We start from the raw sequence: 18,860 nt of genomic DNA on the forward strand, positions 1-18,860 counted from the left end.
GGGAGAATCCATGAATTTATCAGGCACCTGGGAGGCTCTGCAGGCAGGGGCTGGAGCAAATATTTGCTGGGATGAGCAGCTTTTCCTCTTTGAAGTTCCTGTGTGCTCAAGGCAGACATTTCTTATCGAGGTTGTTTTGGAGGGGGCAGTGTAATGCCATGGGAAAGGCGTTTTTATGGAATTCCTGGGATAACACTGGACAGGCTGGGAAGGACAGGGTGTCTGCAAGAGTTCCCTGTGGGAGTGTGCAGCACTGAGGGCTGGTGCTGCTCACAGCTGGAATTCTGCACTCGGGAGTCTCCCAGTGCTTCCAGAGCCTTGTTTGAGGGGGTTTGGCTTCCTGAAGGTGCCACCTCCCCAGCCTGGAACTGGGATGAAAATTTGGGCATGGGAATTACTGTGGGCTTGATCAGGGGATCCCCAATGGCTGAGTCATGGAATGGGCTGGGTGGGATCTCTGAAGCTCCTCAAGTCCAGCTCCTGCCATGAGGATTCCCAACTTTCCACCATCCCAGGGTGCTCCAAACCCTGTCTAGTGTGGCCTTGGGCACTGCCAGGGATCCAGGGGCAGCCACAGCTGCTCTAGGCACCTCCCCACCCTCACAGGGAACAATTCCTTCCCAATATCCCATCAATCCCTGCCCTGTGGCAGTGGGAGCCATTCCCTGTGTCCTGTCCCTCCATCCCTTGTCCCCAGTCCCTCTGCAGCTCTCCTGGAGCCCCTTTAGGCCCTGCCAGGGGCTCTGAGCTCTCCCTGGATCAGCTGAACTCTCCCAGCCTGGCTCCAGAGGGGCTCCATCCCTCAGAGCACCTCCTCTGGACTCCCTCCAGCAGCTCCATGTCCTGATGTTGGAGTTCCCAGAGCTGCAGCTCCTGTGGAGTCTCACCTGAGCAGGACAGAAGGGAAGAGCCCCCTCCTCCCCCTGCTGACCCAGTGCAGGAGGATTCCCTGTGCTCACCTGGGTGCCACCCCCCTTCCCAGAAGGGATTTCCTCCCTGTCTGTGCCTTGGACAACGTTCAAACCAAGGGAAATGGGGTTGGAATCCCAGCTGTGCTGGGGATTAGCCCAGTCCAGGTGTTCTGGTGACACCTGGGCACTGCTGAATTCCCTCTGCAGCTCCAGGAGCAGCTTCCCTGCTGTTGATGTGCCATGTGTGCTGGCCCTGCCATGGAGCAGGAATTGTTTCATGGAGCAGGGATATTTACACTCCAATCCTCCTCCTTTTGGGCAGAGGACAGCCCAGGCCCATCTCTCCAGCCTTGCTTTCATTAGTGCAGGGCTGCAGTTCATCAAGCCCCATAAATATTTATATCCTGAGCATTCCTTGGAGCATTCCAAGCCCTGGCCCTGATTTCAGGGGATGCTGTGTGCTGTTTGCTGTGCAGCAGCTTCGCCACGGGTGCTCTGACAGGGAATTCCCTGGTGGTCAGCAGGGCCAGGGAGGCACATTCCCCTCTGGATGGGTTTGTGAGCCTGGTAGGAGCTGCCCTTCCCTCAGCGTTCCCCGAGTGGGTGTGGAGCAAAGGTCGGCTGGGGATTCCCCCATGGATGCTCTGAGTCCAAAGGATTTGCAGCTCTGCCAGCCCTGAGCACTCAGAAATCGGGAGCTGCTTCCAAAAAATCATGGATTTGTAATAAATGGAGGAATGGAGGGGGATTCTGGCTCGTTTCCCAAGAGCTGTGGTTCTGGGTGAGATCATGGAATGGGCTGGGTGGGAAGGGACCTTAAAACTCCTCCAGTCCCACCCCTGCCATGGCAGGGACACCTTCCACCAGCCCAGGGTGCTCCAAGTGCCGTCCATCCCGGCCTGGAACCCTTCCAGGGATGTGTCCCCTCACTTCAGAGGCAGAAAATGCCAATGTTGGCTCTAATGGATAAGGATTTCTTGGGATTTTAGTGGCATTTGGATTTTGGGCCTTGTTCTTGCTGCTCTGATGAGCCTGGTTGGTCGTTGAGCCTTCAGTGCCAATGGAGATCACTGGGAATGACAGTAATGGAGTTACAGAATCATTTAGATTGGAAAAGACCTTTAGGATCATTGAGGCCAAGCACGTCCTGAAGTTTGAGGTGTTTAACTGCTAATTTAATTTCCTGAAAGTTTTTCCAGAGTTCTGTGGAGTAAATGGGATGTGTGGCCATTCCTAATATTTACACCCCCAAAAAATTCCCTGATTTGTTGCCTGAAGGAATCAGCTGCTGGAGGAACCTGTTCGTGTAACTTCCATATGAAAGGATTCCCTTGAGACTGTTCCAGATTTTTCTTCAAAGCTTTTTATTTGTTAGAATGAAGTATTTTGGGAGAATAAAAGGAGGCAGAATTATTAATAATTGTTAATAATAATTCAAAATTATTCTTATTATCAGAAGTTCATGGTGTAAAGAAAAATACAACCCCAAAGTCTCTACTTCTTAATAAATCTTAGTGTTAATAGCTGTCATGAATTAATTAACTGTATTTTGTTCAATTAGAAAATATCTTTATTTTAAATTTTAACAGAATATTAATTTTCCTTCTCTCTTTTTCCAGGCAGGATTATTGATTCCACACTGTGGGAATTCCCCTCCTGAACACCTGCACCAGGTATTGCATTTCCTTCATTGCATTTCTGTGCTGTTTTCCTGTTGAATGCCGCTTCCAAAGGTTTCAATGCTGGAATATTTGTGCTGTGCTTGCATTTGAATTTTACTTCTGGAGGTCTGGGCTCCGTATTTTGCTCCCTGGCATCTCCGATTTTAATTGCAGGAAGAGGTGATGGAACCTTGGAAACAGGGATATTGTGCAGAGTGAGTTGAGATTCTTGAAGGCCTTGGAAAACCCAAGATCTTTATTCCCTGTTGCTCCTGGATAATGGGGTTATCCAGGGCTCTTGAAAACAGAGATATTGTTGTGCAAGGTGAATCAAGGTTCTTGGAGGCCTTGGAAAACCTGGGAATTTTATTCCAGTTCTTCCCAAAGTTCATGGTGAAGCTTGAAAGTGGTGATCCTTGGGTACAAGGATATCTTTGTACGGAGTGAATTGAGGGGTTCATGGAGGCCTTGGAAAATCCAGGATCTTTATTCCAGTTGTTCCCAGAGCTCATGCTGAGGGCCCTTGGAAATGGGGATTGTGCAGAGGGACTGGAGGTTCATGGAGGCCTTGGAAAACCTGGGATCTTTATCCTGGAGCACGTGGTGGGGCCGGATGAGCACCTGGGCGTCTCCGCCGCTCTGGTTGTGCTCTCCCCGTGCCTGTGTAACTCAATCCTCTTCCCAGCTGTTCCTGATCCCAGATGGAGCCTGTCAGGAGGAGCAGCCCCATGTGTGACCCGAGCCATCCCCGTGGCTCGAGTGTCTGAAATCCTTTCATGCTCCTGTCAGCCCGAGCCCCCCGCCCGTTTCATCACCTCGCAGTTCTGGCGTGCGCCAGCATCGCAGCGCCCGAGGCGAACTGGGAAGAGCTTGACCAATTTCTGAGATGGTTTTCAGATGGGATTTTATTGGTTTATGAATTGTTACCTCTGTTTCCTCTTCTAAACGAGGCTGCAGAAGTAGAGAGGGAATCGAGGCCAATTCTCCCTCTTTCCCAACACGGGGAAGCCGATCCCGTGCATCGGCCCCGCTCCCATCACGTGCTCATCCTCCGCGGATATTTTCCAATCCCAAACCCAGTGCTGTGCCTCGCTGGTGTTTTTTGCTCCTTTGTTTATTCCCCAGCCGCTCGGGATGAGCGCAGAATCCCGCTGGCAGGAACATTTGTGGGAAATCACATCACGTTGCACGTTTGCGCGAGGCCAAATCCACCAGAGAGCCCCCGGCGAGCGCGAGCGCGGCCACGGAGCAGATTCTGTTCCCATTACTCACCAGAGAGGCTCGCTGGATGTTTATAGCTGTTGGGTGGGCAAGAAAGTTGGGAAGAGTCGGGATTTGTCGGAGCCTTTGATGGTTGAGGCTGGGTGGGAATGAAAGCAGCTGGCCTGGGTTGAGTAATGGGGTGGCACTGGTAGCCCTGACTCGTGGTAACTCATTTCTCGCTGGAGTAACACGTTTCTGTCTGTGGTGACTCGGATTTGCCTGCTCAGCCTGCTCCTCGGAGCTGCTGGAGTTGCTGGAAGGCTCCGAGTCAGTTTTATGGATTGTTATGACTCGGCCTAAGAGCCGGATTTGCCGGATAAAGGAGCCGAGGGTTCTTTGCTAGGGAAACGTGAGGACTTTATTTAGCAATTCCCTCTTAGTGCCTGTGCTCCTGGAGAGCTGCTCCTGAGTGATGGTTGGTCCCAAATTCTCTGCTCCCAGTGCCCTGCACTAATGGATGATTTTGTGTTTTCCTTGGAAAACACTGGGAAAAGCAGCTGTGGCTTCAATGCCGGGGTTGGACTTCACAGCTGAGTAAAGCATCCCTTGATGGCTCTGCTTTCCTGCAGGGGAGGAGGAAGCCCCAGTAAACTGTTCCAGTTGTGGCTCTGGAGACAAATGTGGGCTCTGGTGGACGCTTGTTAAATGGATGTCAAGCAAAAGTTGCCTCACCCTTGAAGGATTTGCTTGACAAAGGTAGCTGGAATAAAGCCGGGTGTTGCTCCGGAGGGCTGGCCGTGTATCTGAGGAGAACAATTAGTGTTTTACGGGCTGAAGCCATGCTAAACGGATCCAAAACTGGCCGAGACATCTGAAAGAAAAATACTCCTCATCAGGGAAGTTGGTGAGTTTGGCCTGCTCTTGTTCCATCCCCTCACTGGTGACCCTGAGTCCTGATAAAATTCCTGCTGCTGGAGCTCTGCTCGGCTCAGCCTTGGCTGGGCGCGCAGGGTGGTGATCGAGGAGCTGTGCTCTGGGAGCTCTGGAAAGCTCAGCCCATGGAAATGAAATGGGCTTGGATGGGGCTGGGGCTGAGGCTGAGGCAGGGGTGCTCCCCATGGCACTGCCAAGGGAATAAATAAAGCCTTTGGGAAGGGCAGGATGAGCTCCCAAAAGGTCAGTGAGGTGCTGGGATGGGTGTGAAGGGAAGCCTTGTGTCCCTCACCAAACCATGGGGGATTGGTCCTGTTTTTCTTTTCCAAAGGATGTTAAAAAGTAGAAGTTAGGATAAAAAAAAAAAGGCTAAAAAAATGAGAGCAAGAGATTGAAAAGCTCTTAATCTACTGCATTTCTGAAGAAAAAACTAAAATAAATGGAGTGACTTGGTATTTATGTGCTGGGATCGTTTTGAAAGAGAAAACTTTGGAAACAAAAGGATAAGATAGAGTGAGAATCCGAGCTGGAAGCTAAACCCCGGCACTTTCTGCCTTGGCCACAGCCCAGCGTTTGTGATGGAAGTGCCACAGAGGATTTGCTGTCCCTTGCTGCTCCTCAAACCAGCCCTGCACAGGAGGCTGCTCAGCCAGGACCCCAATTTCAGGATTTTATGTAGTTTTGGGGTTTTATGGAGTCGGGTGAGTGAGGAAATGGGATTGTTGGGGCGGTGCAGGAGGTCAGCACGGATGAGTTCATGGTCCCTTCAGGACTCACAGCTTTGTGGAGAAATACACTTGAAAATCCTCTTGTATTGCAGAGGAAGGGATTGTTATTCCTGGAGATTTACAGGAGATTGAGACTTGGGGCCACAGGAGGGCCCTTGTTGGCTGCAGTGTCCCACCACGAGGTGCTGGCTCCTGTGCCCCTGGTGTGGTCCTCAAGGGAGTGAAGCTCTTGGAGCTGATGATGCTCATTACTCTAACGAGCTTTCTCTCATTAGATATCACAAAATAATATTTAGAGGACACGCTGGTCAAGGAAAGCAGTTGGCTGTTGGATGTTTTTAGGGGTTTTTATATTACATTTGGAGTTGAGGGTAGTTTGGTGCCTTGCTCTGGGAACTCTGAAATGAGCAGTGGATTTTAGGGAAAAGGAAGCTCTGTGTCTCCTTTTCCTTCTTTTCCTTTCAATCTGGTTTATCTCCAGACATCTCCATAGGTACCATTCCATTTGTCATGTTCAGAGTTCCATCAGGACAGACATCTGAGACAGAGGGTGAGGATAAATCCCTTCCCCCTTAAACCCCATTTATTCACTTCCCAAAATAAATCATTTGGGGGAAACAAATACTTGACTTTGTGTAGCAAAACCAGGGCAAAAAATATTTCCAGGTCAGCTGTGTGACTGGTGATGAGTTCTGGTTCTGATCCTGTGCTGGGCATTGATCCCAGTGATTCTGTGCTCCCTGAAATCCCCTTTTTCCTCCAGGCTGTGCCGTGCCTGTCCTGCCTTTCAGTCCAATTCCATTTTACTGCTTTAATCATAAACCTGAGCGAGTTTAATGAGCTGTGTCATGCTGAATTGCTTCCAGGCAGGAGGTGAAGTGCCTCCAAGAGCAGGTAGATAATGTTCTCCATGTGATCCTCTTGGGATGGGACTGAAGGATGCTGAGGAGTTGTTGCATCTCCTGTGGGTGCAGGTTTGGGGGTCTTCCCCCCGGTTTTGTTGTTGTTTGAGCTGGAAAGGAAACACCTCTGGTTGTCCCCTGGAATGTAAAAAATGTCCATCATGGATTGGGGCTCTGGGGATCCATCTGCTCTGGCCTTTCTTAGCCACGGGAGGAGCAGAGCACCATGAAAAATCCGGTTCAGAGCCCTTAGAGCTGAGCAGATCCCTGTGATGGCAGCTGAGGTGGCACTGGGAGAATGAATATCCCTCAGTGTGGCACATGGGGATGAGCTCCCGAGTCCTGTGAGGAGCTCAGGAAGCTCTCAGGCTGCCCGAGGACAAAGGATTGCTGTCCCAGGGGTGCACTGTGGCCTTGGGGACACAGCTCTGCTGGCCTGGCAGCATCTCCAGCTTGTGGAAGTTGGGAGAAGCCTCCCCAGGAACATCAGCTCAGAACTTGCAGGAGGGATTTAATCACAAGGTTTATTTGGCTGTGAAGCCTTTTGGGGGCAAAGCAGCTCCTGGGGATGTCCTGGAAAACCAAAACTGGCAGAAGGGTTCCTAGAGTTGCTCTAAGAAACAAAAAATGGCAAAGTCATTCCTGGGGGTGTCCTGAGAAAACCAAGAAGTGGCTAAATGATTCTTGGGGGTGTTCTGAAAAACCAAAAAGGGGCTGAGTGGTTCCTGGGTTTGCCCCGAGCTGGCTGTGGCCAGTGGGGTGGCAGAGCAGTGGCCCCCAGGATGGCGGTGCCAGGCTGCCACAGTGGGCTGGTGATGCCCAATTCCAAATAACATCCAGCCCAGAAAGAGGAAAAAGCCCCCAAAAAAGCAGCCAGGGTGAGTGGACTGATCAATTTTTTGGCCACTTAGCTCCAAGATTTGAAAAAGTTTCATGGGAATGGGGGGGAAATCAGCTGCTCTGGGGGGCAGGAAATCGAATCTGGAGGCCCAGCTCCCTGCGCCTCAGTGGGAACATTGTTGTCCTCAGAGGAGCAGTGCAGACGTTTCTTTTTATCCCAAACAGAGCAATTTCCTGCCTTCTTCCTGCTCCTGTCTGCCTGTGCTTCCCCAGGAGCCCTGCAGCAGCAGGAATGTGGCATCTGTCAACACGTGCTGCAGGAGAAGCACAGGAGCTGAGAGTGGGGCTTGACAGGACGGGCTGAGTGTGCCTGAAATAATTTTATTATTTACTTGCTTCTCCCCGAGCTGGGGGAGCTGCAGGAGCAGGGAGGATGTGGGGAGCACCAGGATTTTGGGCTCAGAGGTGGCAGAAGTGCAGGTGACAAGTGTGGCGGCCTGTGGTGACACAAGGTGGATCTGGAATTACTGAAAGGAGCAGATTTCAGCGGGGTTTAGTCTGGGGCAGCTCTGTGGGAGCTCTCTTACACCTGTTGGTTAATTTGCTTTTTTGGCCAAAACTCTTCTCCTGTCCCATCTGCTCCTGCCGCATCCTGAGGCGTTGGCACCTCCTGGAATCACAAATTGGAGGCCCTGGAGTGTCACTTGAATTTCCAACCCGTTACTTCCAGTGGATTTAATCCAAGCTTTTGGGTTCATTTGTTTAAACATTAAATACTGGGCTAGATCTGAGCAAATTCTCCCTCCTGGGTTGGATGTGGGAGTCTCCTGAAGGTTTTTATGCCATGTGACATCTCCATCACACCTGATTTATCCAGTGCAGCAAAAAAAACCTTGTCCTGAATGGGCTTCTCTCTCATAATGCTGAGTTTATTGATCAGTTTGTTTAAACCTTAAATACTGGGCTAAATTTGAATAACTTTCCCCTCCTGGATTGGACCTGGGAGTCTCCTGAAGGTTTTTAGGCCCTGTGGAATCTCCATCAACCTGATTGATGCCCCCAGCAAAAAAAAAAAAAAAAAAAAAAAAAAAAAAAGAAACCAAAAACCTTGCTCTGAGTCAGCTCCTGTCTCGTAATGCCTGAAAAATGAGACCTTTGGTAATTGGGGCAAGAAAAGTACTTTGGTTGTCATCATTCCCTGCCCAAATATTGATGCTGCTGGGCAGGGAGGGAAAGGGTCTCCTGGGAGGAGTTGAGGGTGCTGGTTCCATTCGCTTCTGGCCCCAGGTGGATTGTCCAGAGCAGCTCAGGGATTCATTGCAGGAGCAGGGGATGGCTCGAGCTGAGCCTACAGAACAGTGCCCTCTCGTGTGCTGACAGGGCTGGGAGCTGCAATCCCTCCCGAATCCTCCCGGCTTTTGGAGGGTGCTTAAGGAATTCAGCCCGACCTGTGTGCACAGGTTGTTATTTGTATTTTTTTCCTCTCTGTGGCACGATGGCTCTGAAGGTTTTTGTGACAGAGATTTTAAATTATGTAAATGAATGAGCTTTTTTAAAATATACTTTATGGTTCAAAACACTGGTTTTTTTTGGTTTTTTGAATTCCAATAGGGGAAAAGCCTATCAGCACTATTTTATTTTATTTTATTTTGGTGTTGAGGCTGGCAGAGGTTGCTCTGTCTGGCAGCAGCTGAGCTCAGGTTTAAGGTGTAGATCCCAATTTCAGAATGATCCCAAAAGAGAAAACCCAACATGAATATTTGCATTTCTGGGTGGTTTTGGTTTGGCTTTTCCCATCATTTGTCTCTGCAGTGGGACTGTTTGAAGTGCTCGGTGAGGTTCAAATCCTTGTTTTGCCAGAGATTTTGCAGATTCCAAACCTGTGTCCTCTCTCCTGTGCTGCTCTTTGGGCACAGCCTCCCAGTGCAGCCCAGTTGCTCCATCATTTCACTGGCTGGGGATGATAAATCCCATTCCTGATCTCATGGAATCATCGAGGCTGGAAAGGAGCTCCAAGATCAGCCATTCCCTCCCTGCAGCCTGTGGCAGTGCTCGTCCTCGTGGTGCTCTCTCCATTTATTCTCATGTTTTACTCTTGGCTACTCCTTGCATGATCTAAGTTTGGGATTTATCCGGGTGAAGTTGTCCAGCCTGGAGCTTTATCTGTTCCATAGACAGATGTTATTTTATGTCTGGGTAAATATGAAAAAAATCAACTTCATTCCAGGCCCATATGTGAAATGAAAATGCTGCAATGCTTTTAGGCCGGTCCTGTAATAAATGCACCTACAAATTAATATTCTTTGGGATTGTAGCAGAATCTTGTGCTGGGATTTAACTTGATTTGGAGGTGTGTTTTCTGAGCAGATTTAAATATAATTCCTCTGGTAAAACGTAGACTTTTGATGAGATTTATAATGCTGCTTTGCCCGCGCCTCCTCCTGCTTCAGGAGGGTGATTTTTCCAGATTCTCCCTGTGATTTGGGAGTGTTTTCCAGCGGGATGCATGGAGCCTGTCCCGAGGTGGGGAATGCATGTTAAATAAACAGCCAGAGCAGGCCCTGCTCGTGTTGGGTGTGTGTGCCTGGTGTTTAGGAAGGGGGGTGTGTTTGGATGGAGGATTTCTCTCTTGCGCTCGGGTTCCCTTTGCGCTCGCTCCAAGGGCTGAGATCCCGTGTTTGGATCAGCCAAGGGAAGCCAGGAGGGGACTGGAATTGCATAAAGCAGAGATGGTGTCCATGTGGATGAGCTTGGAGCCGGGTCCTGTCTGATATCTTTAGGACCTTGCTGTGAAGGGTTGGCCTGGGTGGCCTTTAATGTCCTTTACAATCCAAATGATCCCAAATTTCTGTGGGATCTGGGTTGTCCTCGGTGGCATTTCCCTGTGGTTGGTCCTGCTTTGCTTCCAGCACAATTCCTGATCAGTTCCTGGCTGTGAGGATGGAGATTCCAGAGTGACCCTCATGGAGGCTCCTGTGCTCACAGCCCCGGCGTGCTGGGGGAAACAACCAAACCTTTTTTGATTTTTGGCCAAGATAAGTGGAAGAATGGAAATTCCCATTCCAAGGGCTGGGTCCCTCCAGCCCAAACCAACCTGTGGAAGCTCTGGCCTTGCAGAGGAGCTGGATCCAAACCTGCTCCAGGGAGATCTGCAGGGTTTTCCCAGAGAGTGGCTGTGAGTGGGGTTGGAACCCCAGCTGGCTTGGGAAATCTGGGTCAGAAGGGACAAATGGTCCAGGAAAAATCCCTGGGAATGCTGATGCCGTGCCCCAGGGTGATGCTAAGAGAGCACGAGGCTGCTCAGGCAGAATGTTGGATTTAACCTGGGAGGGAATTTTCCTTCTGGTCCTGCTCTAGGCAGGGAAAATGACTTGATGTGCACATTTCTCAGTTCAAGTCAAGTAGCTTCCTATTTTTCTCTTGGAAGGCAGGCAGGAAGATCCTGAGCATTGGCAAACCTGGGTGGGAAGGGCTGGTGCTGCACCCCTGCTTCTCTTGTTAGCTGATTACAAAAGTCTTTGCTCTGAGCTTGGTGCTGACTCCAGAGTGGAAAGGCAGCACTAATCCCACTGTCCCGACCAAGGGAGGTGTCAAAATTTGGGATATTCTGTTCAGGGAAGCCCAGCTGATGCCACAGGGTGCAGGACTGGGCTGTGGTGGTCCGGGCTGGGCTGGGCTGGCCCAGCAGCTGCTGAGGCCTCAGAGCTCTGAATTTCTTGCCTGAATTTCTTGTGACACCAGAATTATCTCCCTGACGTTGTGCCTGCACGCAAAGGCTGCACCAGCAATTCCGTGTTCTTATAATCCCCCTGCTCGGATAAAAATCAGATGGGAACAAATGTGCTGCACATGAGGACTAAAGACTTTTATTACAGTATCTTTTTAATTATCAAGGTGGGGAATCACGTTTTACAAAGTCCAGTAAATTGAATTTTATTACGGTTTGTGTGAGGACTTATTTAATAGCAGACTGCACGAGACACTGACACAATTCCTCTTTCTTTCTGGAGGTTTATTTGTTGCTCTTGAACTCTGGAAAAATGAGCTGGGGCTGGAAGCAGAGGGTTGCAGATCTAACCAAGGGATGGTTCATGTTCATGGTTTAGATTAGCTCCGTTTAATTCCAGATTGTGTGCACTTGGAGCAGCTGGGAAACCCTGACCAGGCAGTTGGGCTTCATTAGGAAAGAGCTCCTGCTCTTTTCAATTGGTGCTTTGGGAAGCTCAAATCCTGAATTATGGCTGTTTGCTTTGGAAGGAGCTCCAGTTCTGCTCTCTGCTCCTTGCTGTTGGATTTTGGGGCTTCTGTGGAGCCTCCTGCCCGGGGCAGGTGTGGAGAGGGGATGGATTTGGTTCCCTAAGCTGCCAACTGCTGGGTTATCCATGGAATCATGGAAGGGTTTAGGTTGGAAGGGATCTTAAAGCTCATCCAGTTCCACCTTCCGCTGTCCCAGATTGCTCCAAGCCCTGTCCATCCTGGCCTGGGACACTGCCAGGGATCCAGGGGCAGCCACAGCTGCTCTGGGAATTCCATCCCAGCCTCTCCCCATCCTCCCAGGGAAGTTTTCCTTCCCAATATCCCATCTAGCCCCACTCTGCTGAAATCCCAGTATTCCGTGGGTTTGTGCTTTGTTGGGAATTTTTTCATTAACACATTCACAGTGTTTTCAGCTCTGGGTGGTGAAAAGTTCCCCTCTTGGATTTCAGATTTATGATTTGGATTGATTTGGTTGTCTTCCCTATTTCTGACAGTTTACAGTCTCTGGGAGGGTCAGTCCATACAAAAACCCCTTTCAGTTCTGGATGCTGCTGCAAACAAAAGTTATGAGCAGTATTTTGGATATCGAGTTCTGTGTGTTGAGGAAATGCCAGTTTGAGGGAATTGCACATGGATCCCTTTCCCAAATTTGTGTCTGGAAATGCTACAGACAAAACTGATCCCTGAGCTGAGTAAATGGGAACACAAGTTACAACTTGCACGTTGAGGTTCCAACATGATCGGGTTTATATTCCCATTTTAACTCCTAAGAAAACTTCTGGAAGTGAAAATCAATCCTATAAACCCATGGAAGACCTTTCTGGCCCCATGGCTACAATGAGCACAGACATTTAAGAGATGGTTTTCATATGCATGGAGTCTTCTTAGAATTCTGGAAGGGAACAGTTTGTCTGGGATTCATAATAAATTATTCATCCTTTTATTACCATAATAATCGCTTTTTATGGTTACCCAAGTGAATGTTATTATGAAAGCACAGAAAAATCTATTAATTATTTTCCAGGTTTCTATAGTATTTCGTTTTTTCCTCAATTTTTTTCCCATTCTGGGGAGTTTTTTCGATGTTATCAGAAAGCAAAGTTATTTTTTTCCAGCGATAAAAGTCTCTCTGCACACTTGTTTTGTGTATCAGAGCTGGAAGAACATGAGATCAGCTTATCCAGAGAAAATGCCAGTCTGGAGGCCTCTTCCCTGGTTTTTGGTCCCTATGGATTCTGGGGTGTTTCCTTTTAACCTTGTGTAGGTCCATAATTTACTTATTAAAAAAAATCACAAACATGAGGTGGGGTCTTAAAAATAAGAAATGCTGCCTTGTGCCAGGAACAACTGGAAGCAGCCCGGAATGGAGGATTTTCCCCCTTTAATAGGAGGAGGGTTTAGTGCTGATTAATAGGAGCCTCCAGGGCCTAAATTTGTCCAAAGTTGAACAGGGATTTGTGATAAATTTATAAATTCTTGTTCACAACCTGGTTGTTGGAGGGCTGAACATTTGTTGGTTGGATTTTCCCCAAATAAACGATTCCTGTGTGGTTCAGCAGCTCCCAATGACATTCATTTCCATGGTTTTGACCAGCCTGGTCTGAGGAAGCTCAGCCTGGAATGAGGGGAGGTTTAAGGTCTTTCCCAACCCAAAGCACTTCCAGGATCTTCTGGAAGTTTCCCGGAGAGCATGGACTGATTTGTTGCTGTGGAGTTTGTAATAATCCTGGCTTTGGAGGGAAAAGCTTTGTGGAATGTTGTTGAACCAGGATATTTGGTGGTGTTGGAGGCTGAGGGAGTGTGAAAAGGACAGATAAATCTTGATTTTTGTGTCTCTTGATGGGCCGAGTCTCAGGTAATGACAAGTTCAAGGTTGCCTGTGATGCTTTTTGGGTCTGTAAGTGATGTTCAGCACTGAACACTAGGGAATCTTGGAATAATCAAGGGATAAGTTTGGAATTCTTCAGTGAGATCAGCTCTGTTGGTCAGTGTGTGGTGCTGGTGACACCAAGGTCGTGGTTCAGTGCCTGGATCAGCCTCACTCAAGAGCTGGACTTGACGATCCCTTCCCACTCAGAATATCCAGTGACCTGAAATAAAATGGGAATGAAAAACACTCCCAGAGCTTCCAAAGTGCTTAAGAAAATCAGTTTTGCATGTTGGAGCTCCTGAGGGAATCCTGCTGGATGTGTCCACGTGGTTCTTGTGTGATCCCACACGCGAGGGAGTTTGTGGGTGGGAGATGATGATAAAAGCCCAGCACAGCTGGGAGGTTGATCCTGGCTCATCCCATATCCCTGATTTCCTGCTTGTGACCCAAGGTGGGTCCGGGAGGACCGGGTTCAGCAGCAGAGCTCAGCACATTCCTAAGCTAAGGCACAGGCCTACCCCTGTGGAGCAGCATCCTGGACTGCAGCCTGGATACTCCAGGAGCAATACTCTCCAGGAAAGCTTGTCTTTGGAGCTGGCTTTGTTCTGAGCATCCATTTGGCCTCTGGATGCTGGAAAGGTTGGAAAAGTGTCCCCTTTTTTGCAGGGCCTGGGGTCCCCTTCTGGGGCCTGTGCGGGGCCTTGGGTCCCCTTGTGGGGCCTGTGAGGAGCCCAGCCCAGTGCACACCCTTCCCACAGTGTTTAAACCCTTCCTACACCCAGAAAATCCTGGATAAATACACTCCAGGCTATTTTATGGTGCTTCCTTCGTGGTCCTGCTTCATCCACCAGCAGATCCAGTAGCCCTTTGGCCACCTGGTTTTGGTGTTGGCTTCTTGTCAACTGGGACGTGGCACTGGGAGCTGGGAGAAGCTGCAGGGAGCTGAATTCTTCCCTGCCAGATGCCAAGGAGCTGCTTCTCCAATTTTTTCCTGTTCTGAGTTTATTATATTAATGGAGAAGAAGTGCTTAAAGCCCTCAGTGGTTGCTCATTGTAGCCTTTGGCACCACACACAGCAGTGGTGGAAAAAAAGCAAACAGAAGTGTGAAGAGCCCGACTAAACACATGGAAAATATCTTGTATTATATAAATAGGCTCAATGCCTGTGCCTCAAGTGCTGCCTCTCATTTGAGTAAATTCCTCCCACCAAGGAGGCAGAAAAATCAGAAATTCAGAGGCAGGAGCAATGAAAAGGGGGAGCAGTTGAGTGTTTTGGAGGTGTTTTGCCCGCAGTGGATTTTTAGAGTGGTTGGAAGGAGTGTAAAGGAAGGAGATGCAATGATCTGAGGGTTCTTTCTGAGAACACACAACAAAAGAGGTGCTTGAACAGGAAAATCACCGTGCTGGGTTGTCAGGTGTTGGGGGTGTGGCAGAATCAGGCTGGGACCATGAGTTCCACAGCTTGACACTGAGATAAGAGCTAAAAGAGGTTACAAAACCCTTCAAAATCCAAGAACTCAAAAAAAGCCCCACCAAACAACAGCCAAAAAAAAAAACCCCAACAAAATTTCTAACTAAACAACACCCAGTAGAAATCCCAAGGTAATTGGAATGGGAATGTTTTAGTGGTGAAAGTAGTGCTGCTGGGTTAATGGTTGGATTTGATGTTCTGAGAGGCCTTTTCCAACATTAAGGATTCCAATGACACAAGATGAACACAGGGATTTATAACTGAGCAGAAATTATTTGGGTTTTTTGTTTGCTGTCATAATTTGGGGGAGTTCCTTCCTCTCTGTGTGCTGGCAGAGGTGCTGGTGGTGCACAGGTGAGGATCCTGTCCAAGAGATCCGGTGGTACCTCTGGTATATCCAGGTGATTTCAGGAAAATTACCTTTGTAATTCCTTCTGTGATCCAGGGGTTTGGGGCTTATGGGGATGAAGAACCCTGTGGGCTCTCAATGCAACCTCCCTTCTCCATCCTCCAAGGAGTATCCTGCCTCTTATCCACCCCCTCTTATCCATTCTCTGCCTCCATCATCTTTCATCTGCCCTTAATTAACTTTTCCAATCCTGCTGAGCGTACCACGTCCCCAGATTAACCTAAGAGGGAGTGCAAAGTTCCCAGAGAATTGAAAATCAATTTCTGTGTCTTCGTGTACCTGTCAAGGATTGAGTGCCAAGGCCGGAATTCATCCTCTGGTAGCTGATGGTATCATGTCCACCCAAATCACCTTTTTAGCAGTGCCTGAGATGTGTTAGGCTGAATTCCCTGGCTGCCATCCCGTTCTTGGTGGGATAGGGAAGCGGAGGGGTTGGAGTCAGCGCTGACTATTCCATGTCTGGCAAAAATCTGGTTGTGGAGCAAGAGGGAAATGCTGGCTGGTCAAAATTCCTGGGTGTCCTCATCCCTGACAACAGCTGAGCTCTGCTGTTTATAAAAAGGATTGAGGGCCTTGAGTTGGGCTTAGTCAGCTGCTGATCCCTGGGAACGAGGAAGGGGGGGTGTTGTTTCTCCATCTAATCACTTGCAGGCTTGTGATTACAACATTTAATGATGATGGCCGAGGTCAGTTTTTAATTAGCTGAGCCACATGATGGGCTCTCGCAGTGCCAGCAAAGCCTTTCCTCATTGATGTCTGGCGTGATGTTCCAGGAGAGCAGCTGTGCCAGTGAAATCCTGGATTTATGGGTTAAATCACGCTGTGTATTTCCCAATCCCGAGCTGTTTTGCTCTGATCTGGATGGGACACGGTGGGTCCAGATTGCAGCACGCAGCAAGTCCCTGTCTTTGTTCAACGTGTTGAGGAGCGAGCAATAAATGGGAAAAATAATACTCCAGAAGTCTTGGGAAGTTGGCAGATGTGGCTGTTACCAGGACTCACATGATGCTGTGGCCCAGCAGAACCGAGCTGTTGCCGATGGAATCACATGTTTTTGTCCTGGTAACAACCAATAACACCCTGCTCCTTCCCAAAAATCCTAAATATAGTCCTGAGAAGCTCCAACCAGGGAGGATTGGCACCGGGCTGTGCCTTTTCCACAAGCCCCGTGTGATGGCCGGGATACAGTGGGCCCGTGCCAGGAGCAGATGGCAGAGCAGGCTGCACATTCCTGAGTCACTCAGCCTCTCCTCTCCCCTTCCCTGCGAGGAGGGATGGATGGCTTCACGCATGGCTTCGCCTCCAGCACGGCTGGAAAGGTGTTGGAAAGGGCAAACGGATGACTTGGGTTTTCCTGGCCCACACGTGGATGATAACAATCCCCCCAACTCCCTCCCTGCCGTGGGGTGGGGTGGAGGAGATGATTCCCTCAGGGACGAGCCAGCCCCTTCCCAGCTGAATGCACACATTTGTTTTCCTGAACGTACATCTCGACAGGCTCCGCGCACGCTCTGCCCTTGACCCTGCTCGCATGTGAGCTATAAAATTTTCCATTGATTTCCTGGAGGTCTGGAGCTTTCAGGCGAGGCTGGGTCCCTTTGAGCCATCCAGGTCTGGAGTGTGTTTACGGGATGAGGTTTAGCCAAGTCTGAGGTCGCTCAGAGCTCCACACGTGAGCACAGCTTTCCTTATCACGCTGCTCTGCCGAGCCAGGGACACGTCCCTGGGGTGCTGCTCCTCAACCTGAGGCAAATTCTGGGGGGGTTTCATCTCCCCTCAAAGTCTGGGGCTGGTCCCTGGTGAAGGCAGAGCTTCCAACCTGTTGCATTGTTCATAAATTCATCAAATTTGGCTCTCAGACATCACTACTGGGATTATTTTTTGTTTCCCTGTAACGTCACTGTCAAATTATGGTTCCTCAGTTGTTTTTTGTTTACCTCACTTTTGTCATCAGGTTTAGCCCAGTCTGTGATTTTTTTCCCCTCGCTTTTGTAATCAGGTTTAGCCCAGTCTGTGATTTTTTCCCCCCTTACTTTTGTCACCAGGTTTAGCCCAGTTCGTGATTTTCCCCCTCAGTTTTGTCAGCGGGTTTAGCCCGGTTTGTTTCTGCCTTCCCTGATTTCATCAGGAGCCAGGGCCCCCACCAGGAATCTTCCAACCCTGACCTTTCCTGCTCTAAAGAGAAAGGAAGGAATCTCCTGCAAACCTTTTTGCTCCCCGTTCTGGTCAGTTCCTGACACCCACTGGTCCCATTCCAAAGGAGATGTGCTGAGTGGACTCTCTCCAGTTCCCTCACTTTTAACTTTGAGCCTTTCACAGCACCCAAGATTCCCAGTAAGAAAAAATTGGAATATGTGGAAGTTGGTCCCACATCTCTGTTAATTCAATAGTTGAGGTTTTTTCCGCTGAAGTTTTGGTTTATGCAGAGCTGAGTTAAACTAAGGCTGGGTTTTGCCTCGAGGATTAATGTTGTGCTTTATGAAGTTGAGCAATGTTTTCTCCTCTGAGCCTGACCTGGAATTGCAGTTCTGGGGGAGGTTGGAGGGAAGAGTTGTGTGGGTTACAGGAGCAGCAGTGGACTGAGGTGAGGGCTCTGGTTGGGATGTCCCCCATACTCGGGGTGGAAGCTGTTGCTCCTTTCTTCTTGGCACCCAGGAAATGAGAATGGCTGGAAAATCCTCTGGAAAACTCAGAAGAGAACTTGAATAATCCAAGACTTGCTCTGTCACTTTAGCACTGTCTGTTTGACAGGGTTGGCACAAGTTTGGCTCTTAAAATTCCTCAGGATCCCCATAAAGATGAGGATTAATCCATTTCCTTGCATTTTTGTCTGAAAAGATGTTTGGTCAATCCAAGTGTGTCCAGATCTGCCGTTGGGGAAGAATGAAGAGCTGAATTTGGTGATGTTTGGGTTTTTTCCAGGCCACTTTGGGTTCAGCTTTGGCATTAATGGTTGTTCTGCTGGAAAACTCAGGGCTTGTGCAAGGAGATTACAGGGAAGTGTTAAATCCAGCTGGGTCGGAAACAGGATATGGCTCCCATTGGGAGGTTTTCTTGTGTCTGGACAATGCCAGTGGCTTTCATGAGGCTCTCATCTTTTCACCATGCTGACTTCCTTCTCTTATCACTACTGGCTTTACACGTGAATTCCCGTCACCAGGCGAGGGCTGGGAAGCTCTGATCCCAGCCAGATCAATTCCAAGGCGTTCTGAACGTGCCAGTCAGGAAGGCACTGGAGCGTAGCCTGATATGAAATATTTTGAGTGTCCTGCTGTAGGTCTTGCCTTTATAAACAAGAGCCATTCCAGAAGTTGAGCGAGGATTGATAGGATCAGGATGTATTTGCAGGGAGGGCTGGCTCAGATGGAGCAGCTGTAACTTGCCCTCAGTGGGAAGTGGAATCTGCTGCTCTCCCTGTGTGGCTGTGAGGGGAAAAAAGGCCTAAAAACGAGGAGAAACTTCTTGAGTTGAGATGTATTTTCAGAATGAAGTGTTGCAGGAGGGATTTGGGATGTTCCAGCGGTGTGCTAAATTAATTCCAGTCTTAATTAAAAGGATGTACTCAACTCTTAATGAGTGCAAGCACATAGCTGGGGTATGAAGTGAAATGGAACATTTGGGATTTTTGGGAGAAATCCTCTCTTGTGAGGGTGGGGAGGCTCTGGTAGAGGTTCC

The 18,860-nt window shown here is 49.0% G+C and overlaps 1 protein-coding gene across 3 annotated transcripts in view; it reads left to right on the forward strand.

The window, feature by feature from the left end:
• ZNF469 (zinc finger protein 469) overlaps positions 1 to 18,860 on the forward strand; it is a 194,073-nt gene that overhangs the window by 28,964 nt on the left and 146,249 nt on the right. For all 3 annotated transcript variants that reach the window (XM_038147748.1, XM_038147749.1, XM_038147750.1), the window contains one exon: positions 2,531 to 2,584. The gene's annotated coding sequence lies outside the window, so the exon portion shown is untranslated. The remainder of the gene's footprint in view (positions 1 to 2,530; positions 2,585 to 18,860) is intronic.

The sequence above is a fragment of the Motacilla alba genome, chromosome 11 (genome assembly GCF_015832195.1).
Source record: "Motacilla alba alba isolate MOTALB_02 chromosome 11, Motacilla_alba_V1.0_pri, whole genome shotgun sequence".
NCBI classification, from domain to species: domain Eukaryota; kingdom Metazoa; phylum Chordata; class Aves; order Passeriformes; family Motacillidae; genus Motacilla; species Motacilla alba.